Source organism: Mangifera indica, chromosome 3 (assembly GCF_011075055.1).
Source record: "Mangifera indica cultivar Alphonso chromosome 3, CATAS_Mindica_2.1, whole genome shotgun sequence".
Lineage (NCBI taxonomy): Eukaryota > Viridiplantae > Streptophyta > Magnoliopsida > Sapindales > Anacardiaceae > Mangifera > Mangifera indica.
Window position 1 is genome coordinate 20,527,566 of NC_058139.1, and position 14,107 is coordinate 20,541,672.

At 32.7% G+C, this 14,107-nt stretch overlaps 1 protein-coding gene and 1 long non-coding RNA gene across 3 annotated transcripts in view; one reads left to right on the plus strand and one right to left on the minus strand.

Annotated features, from left to right (window-relative positions):
• The window catches only part of LOC123211521 (protein WVD2-like 3), a 36,752-nt gene extending 25,652 nt beyond the window's left edge, over positions 1-11,100 (plus strand). The window contains exon 6 of one of the 2 annotated variants that reach the window (XM_044630306.1): positions 11,024-11,100. The gene's annotated coding sequence lies outside the window, so the exon portion shown is untranslated. Of the gene's footprint in view, positions 1-10,016; positions 10,036-11,023 lie in introns of those variants that run through there. The other variant, XM_044630309.1, reaches the window with a different exon arrangement.
• Positions 10,930-13,652, minus strand: LOC123211523. The gene is made up of 2 exons (XR_006501433.1): positions 11,428-13,652; positions 10,930-11,349 (listed from the first exon to the last, which is right to left on the minus strand). It is a non-coding gene; the product is annotated as an uncharacterized LOC123211523 (long non-coding RNA).
• Between the last annotated feature and the right edge of the window lie 455 nt (positions 13,653-14,107).

Consider the following 14,107-nt stretch of genomic DNA (forward strand, 5'->3'; position numbering starts at 1 on the left):
AAAAAGACATTATTAATATCTTTAGAGAAGGAGGAATTCCTCAACACCATAAAAGAGGCAAAGACTCTAATAGCCATTGTAGTTAAAGGAGAAAAGGAGGAGGAGAAACCAATCCCTAAGGAAGGGCAAGGGTTACTTGATGAGTTTAAAGATATAAAAGTTGAACCTATTAGGCTACTGCCATTGTAAGATATTCAATATCAAATCGACCTCATTTCTAGTGCTAGTTTACCAAATTTGCCACATTATCATATAAATCCTAAGGAGAATGAGATATTAAAAGAACAAGTGGAGGAATTACTAAGGAAGGGACACATTCAAGAAAGCATTAGTCTATGCATTGTACCCACCTTATTGACCCTAAAGTAGGATGAAAGTTAGAGAATGCGTGTGGATAGTCATATCATCAACAAAATAACTATAAGGCATGGATTTCTTATTCCTAGACTTTATGACTTGTTGGATCAAATGCATGGTGCCAAGGTATTTTTAAAGGTAGATTTGAAGAGTGGGTATCATCAAATTAGAGTTCGACCAGGAGATGAATAGAAAACTGCATTCAAAACAAAGGATGGTTTGTATGAATAGTTAGTCATGCCATTTCGACTCTCAAATGCATCAAGTACATTTATGAGGTTGATGAATCAAGTATTAAAACATTCCTATCTAGCTTTGTTGTGGTTTACTTTGATGACCTTTTAATTTATAGTAAGAATGATGAACAACACCTAAATCACCTCAAACAAGTGTTCTTGGTTTTGAAGGAAAATAAATTATATATGAATCTAAACAAGTGTGTGTTTTTAACAAGAAAGTTATTGTTCTTAGGCTTCATAATTAGTGTTGAGGGAATGCATGTGGATAAGGACAAGTTTAAAACAATTAGAGAATGAAAGACCAAAAACCATAAGTGAAGTGAGCATCTTTCATAAGTTAGCTACATTGTTTGAAGAAAGGAAAATTTTAATAGGAAGGAGACATAGATCGAAGCTTTGAATTGATTATGGAAAAGTTAATAACAACTCTTGTTTTATCGTTGCTTAATTTTAATAAAGTGTTTGAGCTAAAGTGTAATGCTAGTGGAATTAGGATTAGTGAAGTACTTTCACAAGAGAGGAGACCAATTGCTTTCTTTAGTTAGACGTTAAGTGAAGCTAGACAGAAGTAGTCCACTTACCAATAAGAATTATATGCATTATTTAGATGTTTGAAGACATAAGAGCCTTATTTGTTACTAAGAGAGTTTATCATTTATTTAGATCACCAAGCCCTTCAACACTTTAAGGCCTAAAAGAATATAGACCGAATGTTAGTACAATAGGGTTTGTACCTTGAGAGATTTAATTATATGATTATTCATAAATCTGGTGTAACTAATAGAGTGGCAGATGCATTGAGTAGAAGAGCAGCGTTGTTAGTTACAATTACCCTTGAAATTACTGAATTTGAGCAACTCAAAGAGTTATATGAGAAAGATAAAGATTTTGATCACGTATGGAATAATTATTTACATAATCTTCCCATGGAGGATTTCCTTATTCAAGATAGGTATTTGTCTAAAGGAAGTCAATTATGTATTCCAAAGAGCTTATTAAGAGATAAGCTAATTAGAGAGTTGTACTCAAGTGACTCAAGTGGATATGTGGGTAGAGATAAACCTATAGTTAGATTGGAAGAGAGGTATTATTGACCTCAATTAAAGCAAGATTTAAGGAAGTTTGTCCAAAGGTGTCCTATTTGCCAAATTAGTAAGGGACAATAGTAAAACATGGGATTATACATGCCTTTAACCATCCCTAATGCACCTTGGGATGATATTTCCATGGATTTTGTGTTGGGGTTGCTAAGAACTTAAAGAGGATATGACTCAGTGTTTATTATGGTGGATATATTCTCCAAGATGTCATTCTTTATTTATTATAGGAAAACAACTGATGCTCATCATGTGGCCTAGTTATTTTTCAAAGAGGTTGTTTGTTTATATAAGGTTCCACTATCAATTGTTTTGGATAGAGATAATATGTTTTAGGTAACATTTTGGCTTATTTTGTGGAACACATTTAAGACTAAATTGAAATTTAATAGTACTGCATATCCATAGACTGATGGACAAACAAAGATGGTTAACCATTCCTTGGGAAATTTAATTTGATGCATTTGTAGTATGAAGAAAAGCCAATGGGACCTTGCCTTAACACAAGTTGAATTCACTTACAACAATAAAATCATTGCCTATAGGTAGGGGAGCTAGTCAATGAGCTTTTACATTGGCTGACAATTATGTATCCATGTTTAAGGTGGTGAAACAAATTTTAAAGGAAAGTAATTTGACTTATAAAATCACCATTGATAAACACAGGAGGAGACAAGTGTTTGATGTGGGAGAGGAAGTTATGGTGTTTTTTAAAAAGAAGAGACTTTTAAATAGCATGCATGGTAAATCAAACTAAAAAAGGTATGGGTCTTACAAAATTTTGAAGAAGATTAATGATAATGCTAATGTGGTGGACTTACCTGACAACATGAGGATTTTTAACACCTTTAATATGCTTAATTTGACAAAATTCTACCATAAAGTTAACTTATACAATGATAACTCACTGTCAAGTTCTTTTCTAATGGGGGAGAATAATAAAAGACCAAGGAAAAAAGGTAGTAGGGTGGAAAACGTTCAAAATACAAAAGAAATTATCCAAAGGAAGATTGATGATGTGGCACCCAAAAGATGAAGTGGCATAAGATGTGGCATCTTATTGAGAGATATGGCGTGATAATATGGTTGTGCATGATGACATGAAGCCATGAAGGAAGCCTTAAGCATGTGAAATAAAAAATCCTAAGTCTTATTTAATTAATAAAGTTGTATTAATATTAGTTTTCCTAAATAAGTTAAGAAAACCTATTTTATTTTTGGTGAGTGTCTTATTTTGATTTAGGAAATAATAAGTTTTTGGAAGTTATTATTTAAGAAAGTTTAATTAAAATAACATTCCTTATGTTTTATATTTTTCTAGTCTAGTCAGGAGAAATAAGCCTATATAAAGATATGAGTTTTGTCATTCAAAGCATTTAGTTCAAGTTATTAACAAAACTTCTTATTTGAGTTTTCCTAAAAATTCCTTTACAAAGCTTGAAAAATTCTTAGTATCCTTTTGCGTCTATTAAACAATATCAACCCTAAGCATCATTGTGAACAATATCACAACTCCATTAGCGCTTGTCCTATATCATAGTATTACTACATATTCGTACTCTTTGCATTATTGCTCAAGATGACCCATAAATCCTTAGCCTAATTCTCTTTCTCTTTTTCTTTAATCTACTCTACACATATGGGTGTGTATCTATGGACACATAGGGGTATGTCCTCTTTTGCTCTCACACATAACCATTCCTTATCGTGGCCTCTCCCTATGTGTTAATCTTCTAAACACATAAGCATGTGTTATTATCTAACACAAAGGTATAGCTCTTTTGATAATTATTTCCTTTCCTTATTTATTTTCTTCCCAACTACTCAACTTCTTAAGGGTATTCAAGTCATTTCATCATACATAGAATCGTGCTAAAACTACACATGAGAAGTTTACGTGTCCTAGTTGACCTTTAACTGTTTAACAACAGCCAATGCTCATTAGAGAGCCAAGAAAGTTTAGCCTAAATTATGGTTATTGCACACACGAGCATGTGTCCCATACCACACAGTTATATGATGAACCAAGGAATCAGACTTTGCTAGCTCCTTGATCTTCTTCTTGTGCATCTTACCTATTCCTTTATGGATATAACATAAAACTAAACTTATATCGATACCATGCCTTAATAACAAGTATCAATTCCATGCCTCAATAATCAATAAAACGCAATCTCATCTAATCTCATCCATAAACTCATGGACAAAAACATAGTTAGGGTTTGTCCATCTTACTTTTCCATATTATTCTAAAGCACAAGAGTCACTGTGCCATCAATCATTCACTAAAGCAAAATCACGTGCGCGCCTATATGTTTTTGTGTGTGTGTGTGTGTGTGTGTATATGTACACACACATACACACGAATATGTCTCATGATCTCCTTTCAATTTCATTAAACATAAACCGAAACTAACTAAAGAACTACTATCATTATCATATTTCTATGTTCACAGTAGATCCATACATAAAATATTGATTAACATAAATAGATTCAGCTTGATTAAATTAATGGCAGAAATCATCATCCATAAACTCACAAATGGCGGCAATATCTCAATTAATAAGCATAGGGCAATAAACCTTGCTTACCTATTATCTATGGAAAGTCAAGCACATAGGTAGGTTATCTTCTCTTTAGTTTCCTTTCCTCCATCTTACTAGAATTCAGTCATCGAGGCTATTACACAAACACCGGATGATTAAACTCTTGTCCTTTCTCTTTTTTCTAAAAAGGTTTATACACTTAAGGATTAGAATAATAATCCCTAAAATGCAACAACAAGCCTTTTATAGAAACTTAAACGCGCAAACACACACAGAGGCATATACCACCCATACACAGTCATGTGTAATGAAATTTGAATTTCACATGGAATATATCTTATCTGGCTTATGTGGTATGACACACAAGCATGAACTCTCCATACATGATTGTGTGTCATTGAAAACTCACACATTGACTTTCAAATCACACTAACTCATGCATACATTATATAAACTCATAAATAAAGACTATTTTACCCTTAAGTATACTTGTGGGTGTTACAATTTATCCCTCTTATTGGAATTTTGACCTTTGAATTCACTAAAAATATCTTAGGATGTTGCTCTATCTCCCAAGTAGCCTTTTCAATCTTATAATTCCTTTAAAGTACCTTAACCAAGGGAATCTACTAGTTTCTTAACTATTTGGTCCTTTTATCTAGGATTTGAATCAATCTCTCATCATAACTTAAGTCCTTTAATAATTGAATCTCTTTGGTCTTTAACACATTGGAAGGATCTCTAATATACTTGTGTAATGATGAGACATGGAACACGTCATGAATACAGTACATTCTCTTTGATAATGCAAGCCTATAAGTTATACTTAGAAGATAACTTAACCTTTCTCTCGAACCTTATCATATGTTTAAATAGGGTTACTTTAATGAAAACTCTATCAACTACATTGAACTCTAGATCTTAACATCTCTAATTGGTATAACTTTTTGTTGATCTTGGGTCTGTTTCATTCTCTGTCTAATTAGCTAAACATCTTCAATCATTTTTTGAGTCAATTCTGGTCTAAGAGACTGAACAAAGACATTTTTCTCACCTAACTCATCCCAGTATAAAGTAGAATGACACCTCCTATCATAAAATACTTTATAAGGCATTATCTGCATCACCGCTTAATAACTATTATTATAGGCAAACTCTACTAAAGGGAACATCTCAACCGAACTCACTTTATTCTCTAAGTAACAAGTTCTTAACATATCCTTTAACACCCAGTTAGTTCTCTCAATCTGACCATTAATCTATTCATGATAAGCCATACTAAATGCCAAACTAGTGCCCAGTGATTTATGGTTACATATTTTCTCTTAGATTAGGTATGATATGTTGGAATTCTAAGAAGCAAAGCATTGATGCTCAATCTATAACAAAAGTTGAATACATAGTTGTTGCTTCAACTATAAATCAAACCATTTGGCAAAGAAAACCTTTAGATGATTTGCATGAAAACAAGTAGAAGCTACACCTATTTATTATGATAACAAAGTTGCAATAGCCATAACAAAAAAGGTTAATCCATTATAGCTCAAATGAGCAATTAGCTGACATTTTGACTAAGACAGTAAACATCAAAAGGTTTGTTTAGATGAGAAATAAGTTAGGAATGGTAAATAAGTTTGTCAAGGAGGAGTGATCAAGCTATAAAGTAGTGAAGTAGGCTACTAAAAAATTTTGAATTTTTGAAGATAGTTCTAATGCAGAAACTTAAAGTTGATATGGATTATTTTTTCAACCTTAAAATGATGAAAACTTACTTAACCATCTTGTAATGCTTTTGGTTAGACTGCAACCAAACCAAATAGTAGTAGTTGTGTTTGCAAGGTTTGGTTAGCTTGTTAGAAATGGTATGGGTAAGCTTAATTTAAGCTATTACTGTATATGGATTTAGTGAAACTAATGTAAATATAAATGTATGGAAAAGAATAGAAAATGTTAACTATTTTACAACAACAAAAATCTTCCATTCTAGTTCTCCGATTTCACTCTTATGTTTTTGTATTTTTTTGCTCTTTCTTTGTATACAAATCTCCATTAAAAATCAACCATTTACCCATGCCTAAGGCCGAGAGTTCAACATTATTGTACTGCTTTATATGACTCTGTAAGATAGATTAATAACATCAAACAAAACCCCATCAAAAAAAGTCATAAAATCTTCAAATTTTCATGTCAATAAGCTAACAAGGAAACATGAGGAAACTAAAAATTCTTGACTTAAGTAAAAAATAAAACAAGAAAATATGTGGATACCTTGGCAAGAATTAGGCAGAAAATGAAGGGTTTCTTTGTGTTGGAGACTTGAATGCAAGTGTTGACCTCCTTCTTCTTATTGTTCTTCTTCATCATCTAAGTTGAAGAGTTGTTAATAGTAACAATAGCAATGACAACTTGTAACACCCCGAAACTAATAAAAACGTACAATAAAATTTAGAAATTTTTAACCAAACAAAGTGTTGAGCACATAGTTTTTTATAGTTTTTTTAATCGTTTTGAATTTAAATATTTTATCTATATATAAATTAATATGTCTAGTTCTATTCTAGAAATTTTTGTGAGTTTACCTATTCAATATAATTTATTAAAATTGTTATAAGATTGAATATTAAACCCAAAATTTATTTGGCAAAGTTTGGGACCAATAGAGAAATTTAGCTTTTAAAGCTTTCTGAAATATTTTTGAATTATTTTTTTTATAAATAAATTAGCATGTCTAGTTTAATCTTGGAAATTTTCACAATTTTATACATGTGTCCAATCTAGAAGATGGCAATCTTGGTGATCTGTGAAAGAAATTCATTTTACAAGGCTTTTTAATTTATTTTCAGGTTGATTTTTTTATTTAAACCATTAATATGTTAAGTTTAATTTTACAAAATTTCGTAAATGTTTGAGTTATACTGAATTTCGTAAAATTACTAGAAGCTACAACTGTCAAACCTGAAAACTATTGGCAATCTTCATGAGCTGTGGAAAGAGTTAATTTTTGTGAAGTTTTTATATATATTTTTTAAGCTGAATATTTTTTTTAGTAAACTATCCATGTGTCTTCTTTGTCCTTGCAAAGTTTTTTAATATTTAAATTTGTATAAAAATTTATAAAATTCATGGAACAAAGGTTGTATAGTGTAGGCATGTGTTAGTTTGGTATAAAGTTGTTCGTTTGGATGCTTTTAGAATTTGTGAAATTAGTTTTGAATTAAGGTTCTTCAATGGAATCTAAGAAGAATTGTAAGATTTTGTTGATTCAATTGAATTCATTCATTGTGGCTAGGAATCCAAGAAAATTTTGGTTTGTTTTTTGAAATGTATAAGAGTTTGTGTTGATCTTTGCTCTTATTTGAGATAAGTAGAAATTATTTATTTTCTATTTGCATACATGTTTGATTTTTGACCCTACATGTTTGGACATGACAGTCAAATATGAAAATTTTGGTTTTTATAAGTTATAAAATATTTTCATGCAGGTTTTCTATTAAACCGAAACATTTATACAAGTATTTTTGTAACTTATATAAATATTCCATTTTGTTTATATATAAATGTTTTCATAAATTATATAAATATTTTGTTTTGTGTATATATAAACATTTTTGTGAGCTATATGAATAGTTTGTTTTGTTATGTAATACCCTTAGGCAAATCCCACAATGGCAAAGCAAAAGAGAAATGTTGGGTTTGTCTGTACTTTGTTTGTGTATCCCACATTGGTTAGGGATAGGAGAATTTGACCAGTTAAATAGCATGTAAGCTCTTTAAACTGTCAAGACGCGTTTTGGATTACAAAACTCAGAAACAAAACTATGATAGACTGTGTGTCTCGTAAGGGGGTTAAGTTATTGAATCAGAAATGTTAAAAATGGTATCAGAGCAGCTCTGCATGTCTTCTTGAACGATGGTGGGTCAAACTTCAATGTGGATGTTGAGTCTCGTAAGGGGGTGTATGTAGTACCCTTAAGCAAATCTCACATCGGCAAACATAGGAGAAAAGTACTACGTCTATGCATTCCACATCGGTTAGAGATAGGAGAATTTGACTGCGTGAATAGCCTATGAGTTCCTTAAATTGTCAATATGTGTTTTGGCTTGTAAAGCCTAGAAGCAAAATCATGATAAATTGTGTGTCCAAAATAGATAATATTTTGATTGTAGATCGGACTATTGAACTAGGGATGTTAAACCATGATGGACTCTGTCTACAGAGTAGACAATTACTATGATAAACAATATCTTGACAGTGGGTCGGCTATTAAACCAAAGATGTTAAACCATGATAGCTTATATATCTAGAGTGGACAATATCTTAACAATGGGCACAGGAGCTGCTTCTTTCTTGTTAATGTCGTTGTTCTTATTCTTGACTTCCTCTTTCAAGAGCTCAACGTTCTCTGAAACAACCTTGGTGCTTGCCTCCTTTGTTAAGAAATCTCTTCTTTTCTTCTGCTTCTTTCTTTCTTGATAAGCAGCTTCTGGTTGGAGGCACCTTTATATAGTGGTGATTGGGCCAATACTGAACAAACACATGGAGGTTCCCATTGGATTAACTTTGTAGGCCGTTATTTTAAGCGGGAACAACCATGCAAGTAACAAGTTGTAATTGCAAGTAGTGCCAGTGGAACGATCATCATGAAATAGTTATCTTAGTTAATTTAATTATGGCTGAGTTTGTTCCGTTTAGCTATTATTGTTTATGAACAAATAAAATCTACTTTTCAACAAGAAATCTACATAAACAGATCAGTGGTCGTAACAAGTTGAATTTGACGCATCCCCCAATGAGTCATGTTGCAGACCGCCTAATTGCTTTGACATGTCTAATTATCTAACATATACTCTTGTAATAGTTCATTGTTACTGAAATATTGTTTTTCCCACATGCTTTAGATCAATGATTAAAGAGTATGGAAGTTGACAAAACACAACTTTTTTCCGTTTTCATTAAAGGCTGTTTGGGTTCTCTTGTAGATGAGCATGAGGCTTTTGTGAGCTTTCCTCAGATGCAAATCATTTAGTATTAGAACTAAGATCACGTCTTCTAGTTAAAATGGTAACATTAGCACTGTAATATTCGACCAAGGCTAGCTCTAGCACCGAGCTAGGGCACAATAAGCTTGGGTGGGCCGAGCATAGTTCTCCCAACATTCTTATATGTATGTAAAAAGTCATGTTTTTCTATTCATATTACTCGTAAAATGAAGCAATATTGTATATGCCCAGCATGTGCAATATCACTGCAATTTTTAACCAAACACATTTCCTAAAATTAAAAAGATAATGAAGGAAAAATGAATGACAGAGATGCGCAAACACCAGTATGTATCTCCCACAAACTGCATGTGCACTCCATTTCTATGACATCTTGGGGAGATTAGGAGCAACGCGAAGTAGAAATGGCATAGTATGATTGTTTCCTAGCTCAAAGCGAATTCTGGAAAAATAATCTCTACAGTGAATGCCATATAACCAGGCCTTTGTTAGTGCGACAGGCTGTAAGTTGGAGCAATGATCCTGTTGGCTTTCTCAAACATTGGCTTTCCAATCTGGGAGACAGTGAAAGAAAGGACCATTGGTAGGAAATGAGTAACTAGAATTGGTGACAAGTAAATCTAACTAATGAAAGCAGTTGAACCTTAGGTTTCTGAATGAATTGGCTTTGATTGTCCCCTAGCTTGGAGAGTATCAGACATATCTTCTTTATCCCTGTTGCATTTACCCAAAACATGTATATGATTGTTTAAAATGAGAGGAAATTTGTTTACAGGAAAAGGGTGTGGCCTGGCCTATTACCTCCTCAATTATCTCCTTTAAAAAGGTCATCATCACTGTACCACTGCAATACAATATAAGATCAAAGAAACCTGTTAAGAAAATTTCAGAGTGGTTTAGCCTATTATCAAAATATGTTGTCAAAATGTATCTTAATAATTTAATGAGCTCATACTCTATTTAAGCAATCATATTTTAACATTCTAAGGGATATGGGATATACATCTAAATCCAACATCTGTTGTGCTTTGCCTAGGAGAGTGTCACAGTGTCACAGTAAAGCACATGAATTGCAGTAAGTCTCTAGGAAAATCACTACTACCATTCAATGTTTCAAGAAATTCAAACAATACGCCAATCAAGATTATTTGATTAAAAAAAAAACCTGAAAACCTTAAAAATTTCTTGAAACCCCATCATTTTCATTCCCGTGAATTCTTCAGGAAAACGGGAAAAATCACAACTGAACCAAGAATTTCAGAATACAAGCCTGAAAATATAGAGGCAGATAAGAAAACTTCATTTCTTCTAAATCCAAGGATAAAGATTCTAATAAGCCTTTAGAGCTTATTTTCTTTTCCCTGCAGTTTTCTCGTCAGCCAAACATACCAAGCCAAGAACCCAAAAAACAGAAAAACCTTAAGCCCATTACACAAGATTGTAATGAAATCAATACACATAAAAGCAATCCCAAAAATTCCACAAGAAATGGACAAGTGAATCAATAAACTTTTGTGCTTATTTTCTTTTACAGAATTTTTCTCATCTAAGCAATCATAATTGATCCGAGAAAGTTTAATTAGTGCTTATTTACTTGGGTATGTTGGGCAAAGCAGTAAGTGCAGATAAAGACATGCAGTGGCACTTTAATTAGTGATATTTGGAAAGGAGAGAAAATAGAAACTATAAACAAGAATTTGTGTTTTTTTGCGGTAAAATGCAACTTACAAGTCTAACCTGAACAAAAAAGCTCTGTTTATTATATCTCAACTACACTTGCAGGTAAAACTGGCAACACTACAGTGGAAAAAAATGGAGATGCTATGCTTCACAAGATCTGCTCCAATAAAATGTCTCCATCTCAATCAAATCATCATGTTAGCAGATTATCTAAATGCAACTCCAAACACTAATGGGTATATATACATCTCTTTTAAAAACTCATATAAACTGAAGAAGAACAGTTATGCGGAAGACCGCGGAGAGGGAATTCTTAAGCAACTGCTGGGTCAGGCATGCCTATCGGATTCCACATTAGGTGCTGTGGCACCATCAGCAGCAGTTGTGGTCTTGTCCAGACTCTGAGCCTTCCTCAGAATAATTTGGATCTGCCAAGCCAGAAAAATGGATGAAGAATAAGAACTTGTAACGGGTGAAAAAGAAGGAAGCTAAGTTAGCAGTACAACCTTAGGTTTCTGAATGAAAGAACCTCCATGAACCATCCATCTAAGAGCCGGTGCAGATCAAAAATCAAGAAAAAAATATAGTTTGTCGCTGCTGCTTAAGTTTCGAGCTAAGACATAATTCATTCAGTAGCCTAAGGTTCAACTGCTTTCATCAGTTAAATTTACTTGTCACAAATTCCAGCTTCTCATTTCCTACTAATAGCTTCATCTCTTTCATTGTCTCCCAGATTGAAAAGCCTGTTTTTGAGAAAGCCAACAGGATCACGGCTCCAGCTTACAGCCTGCAACAGTACCAACAAAGGTCTGGTGATATAGATATTCACTGTAGAGATTATCTTTCTGAAATTCCTTCAAGTTTTGAGCAAAACTATAAATATCTTACACCGCTTAACATTGCTCATAATGTCACCAAGATGTCATAGGAATGGAGTGACTATATAATTTGTTGCTTATTTTTCCCTTGTTATCTTTTTATTTTTAAGAAGTGTGTTTTAAAAATTACAGTGTTGTTGTTGTTCATATTAGGCATATACAATATTGTTTCATTTTACAACAAGTAATAAGAATAGAAAAACTTCTTAGTCTCTCTACCTCTCTTTTCTGCCAAATAACATCGTTTTATAAATGAGTCGCAAACTTTAAACCACAAATCTAAATCACAAATTCGAGCTATGGATCCGAGCCATCAATTCAAGTTGAACTAGAACTATAAATTCGAACTATGAATTTATGTCAAACTAGATCCAAATACCCCATGACTCAAGTTTGGTTTAGTTTAAAAGACACTCTAACTCATCTAGCTTGAACTTGATTCAAATTTAAACTAAATAAATTTAAAACAAGCTGAGCTCAACTGACTTTTATGATCGAGTCAGCTCAATTTAAATTTAACCCAATGATAAGCATCGATTAATCAATCTTATTATCTTGTATGGTGATAGATGAATTAAATGAAGTGAGGATAGGACAAATAGCTAGGTTTTTGAACCCACTTTTTGGATACTTACATCTATAGTTATGTGATTAGTGACTTTATGAGGTAGCTCAGGCAAAGTGGGAGTAGTAGAATGTCATGATTTTGGATAAGGGTTCCAAAAAGAGTAGTTGAATTTCTATAAGAATCTCTTCATCCACTTTAGAAAAATCTGCCTGTCTTTTGTCTCACAATTCTCAATTAAAAGTCCTCATCAAAATTAGCAAAAGCAACTGATCTTGAGGGTGCAGTTGATTTGCAAGTTTATGTGTATGCATGCTTTTCTTTTTTTAATTTTTCATTTGGCAAGGAGTAGAGATAAAGAGACTAAGAAGTTTTATTTTATATTCCTAATACTAACCGTAAAATGAAGCAATATTGTATATGCCCTACATGAACAACAACACCAGAATTTTCAACTAAACAGAATTCTTTAAAATAAAAAGATAACAATGGAAAAATGAGTGGCCAACAATATCTTCACTCCATTTCTATGACATCTTGGTGATATTAGGAGGAATGCTAAGCAGAAAAGGCATAATATAATTATGTCTAAGCCCAAAACTTAGACAAAATCCAGAAAGATAATCTCTACATTGAATGTTAGTATCACCAGTCCTTTGTTGGTGCAGCTGCATGTTGTAAGTTGGAGCAGTGATCCGGTTGGATTTCTCAAAGACAGGCTTTTCAATCTAAGAGACAGTGAAAGAGGTGATGCTATTGGTAGGAAATGAGTAACTGAAATTTATGACAAGTAAATTTGACTTATGAAAGCAATTGAACCTTAGGCCACTGAATGAATTGGCCTTGATTGTCCTCAAGCTTGGAGGCTATTAGACATATCTTCTTTGTCTGTGTTGCATTCACCAAAAGCATGTATCTGATTGTTCAAAAATGGGAGGAATTTGTTTAACAGGAAAAGGGTGTGGTCTGGCCACTTATCTCCATTGTATCTTTTCAGAATGGCATCATTCTTGTGCCACTGTATGTTCATCTGCAATACAACATAAGATCAAAGAAACCTGGTTAGGAAAATTTTAGAGTGCTTTTTCATTTTGGAGAACTATTTTTAGCATCCATGGTCTAATAGTTTGATCCAATATCAAGATATGTTGGTATGAGACTCAATGTTTATTATAAATACTAGAATAATTTATCATGGCTTTTTGGTTTTACAACCCGAAAGACATCTTGATATCTAGTGGAACTCACAACAATCTTAGCGATATGGGATGCACATCTAAACCCAACATCTTTACTATGTTTTATTGATGTAGGATTTGTCTAGGGTATTGGAGTATCATAGTAAAACACATGAATTACATTAAGTCTCCAAGAAATCCCTACTGCCATACAATGTTTCAAGAAATTCCAATAAAACGCCAAACAAGATTATTTGTTCAAAAAAAAAAAACTGAAAACCTTTAAAATGTCTTGAAACCATATAATTTTCATTCCTGTGATCTCTATAAGGAAAGGGGAATAGAAGCCTGAAAATGTTGAGGGAGATAAGAAAAGTTCAATTTCTTCAAAATCCAAGGATATAGAATCTAATCCTATAGTTTTCTTGGCAACAAAACATACCAAGCCAAGAACAGAAGATAAAAACTTAAGCCCATTACACAAGATTGTAAAGAAATCAATACACACAAAAGCATAATTCCCAACCATTTCACAAGAGATGAGCAATTCTTTTACAAAATTTCT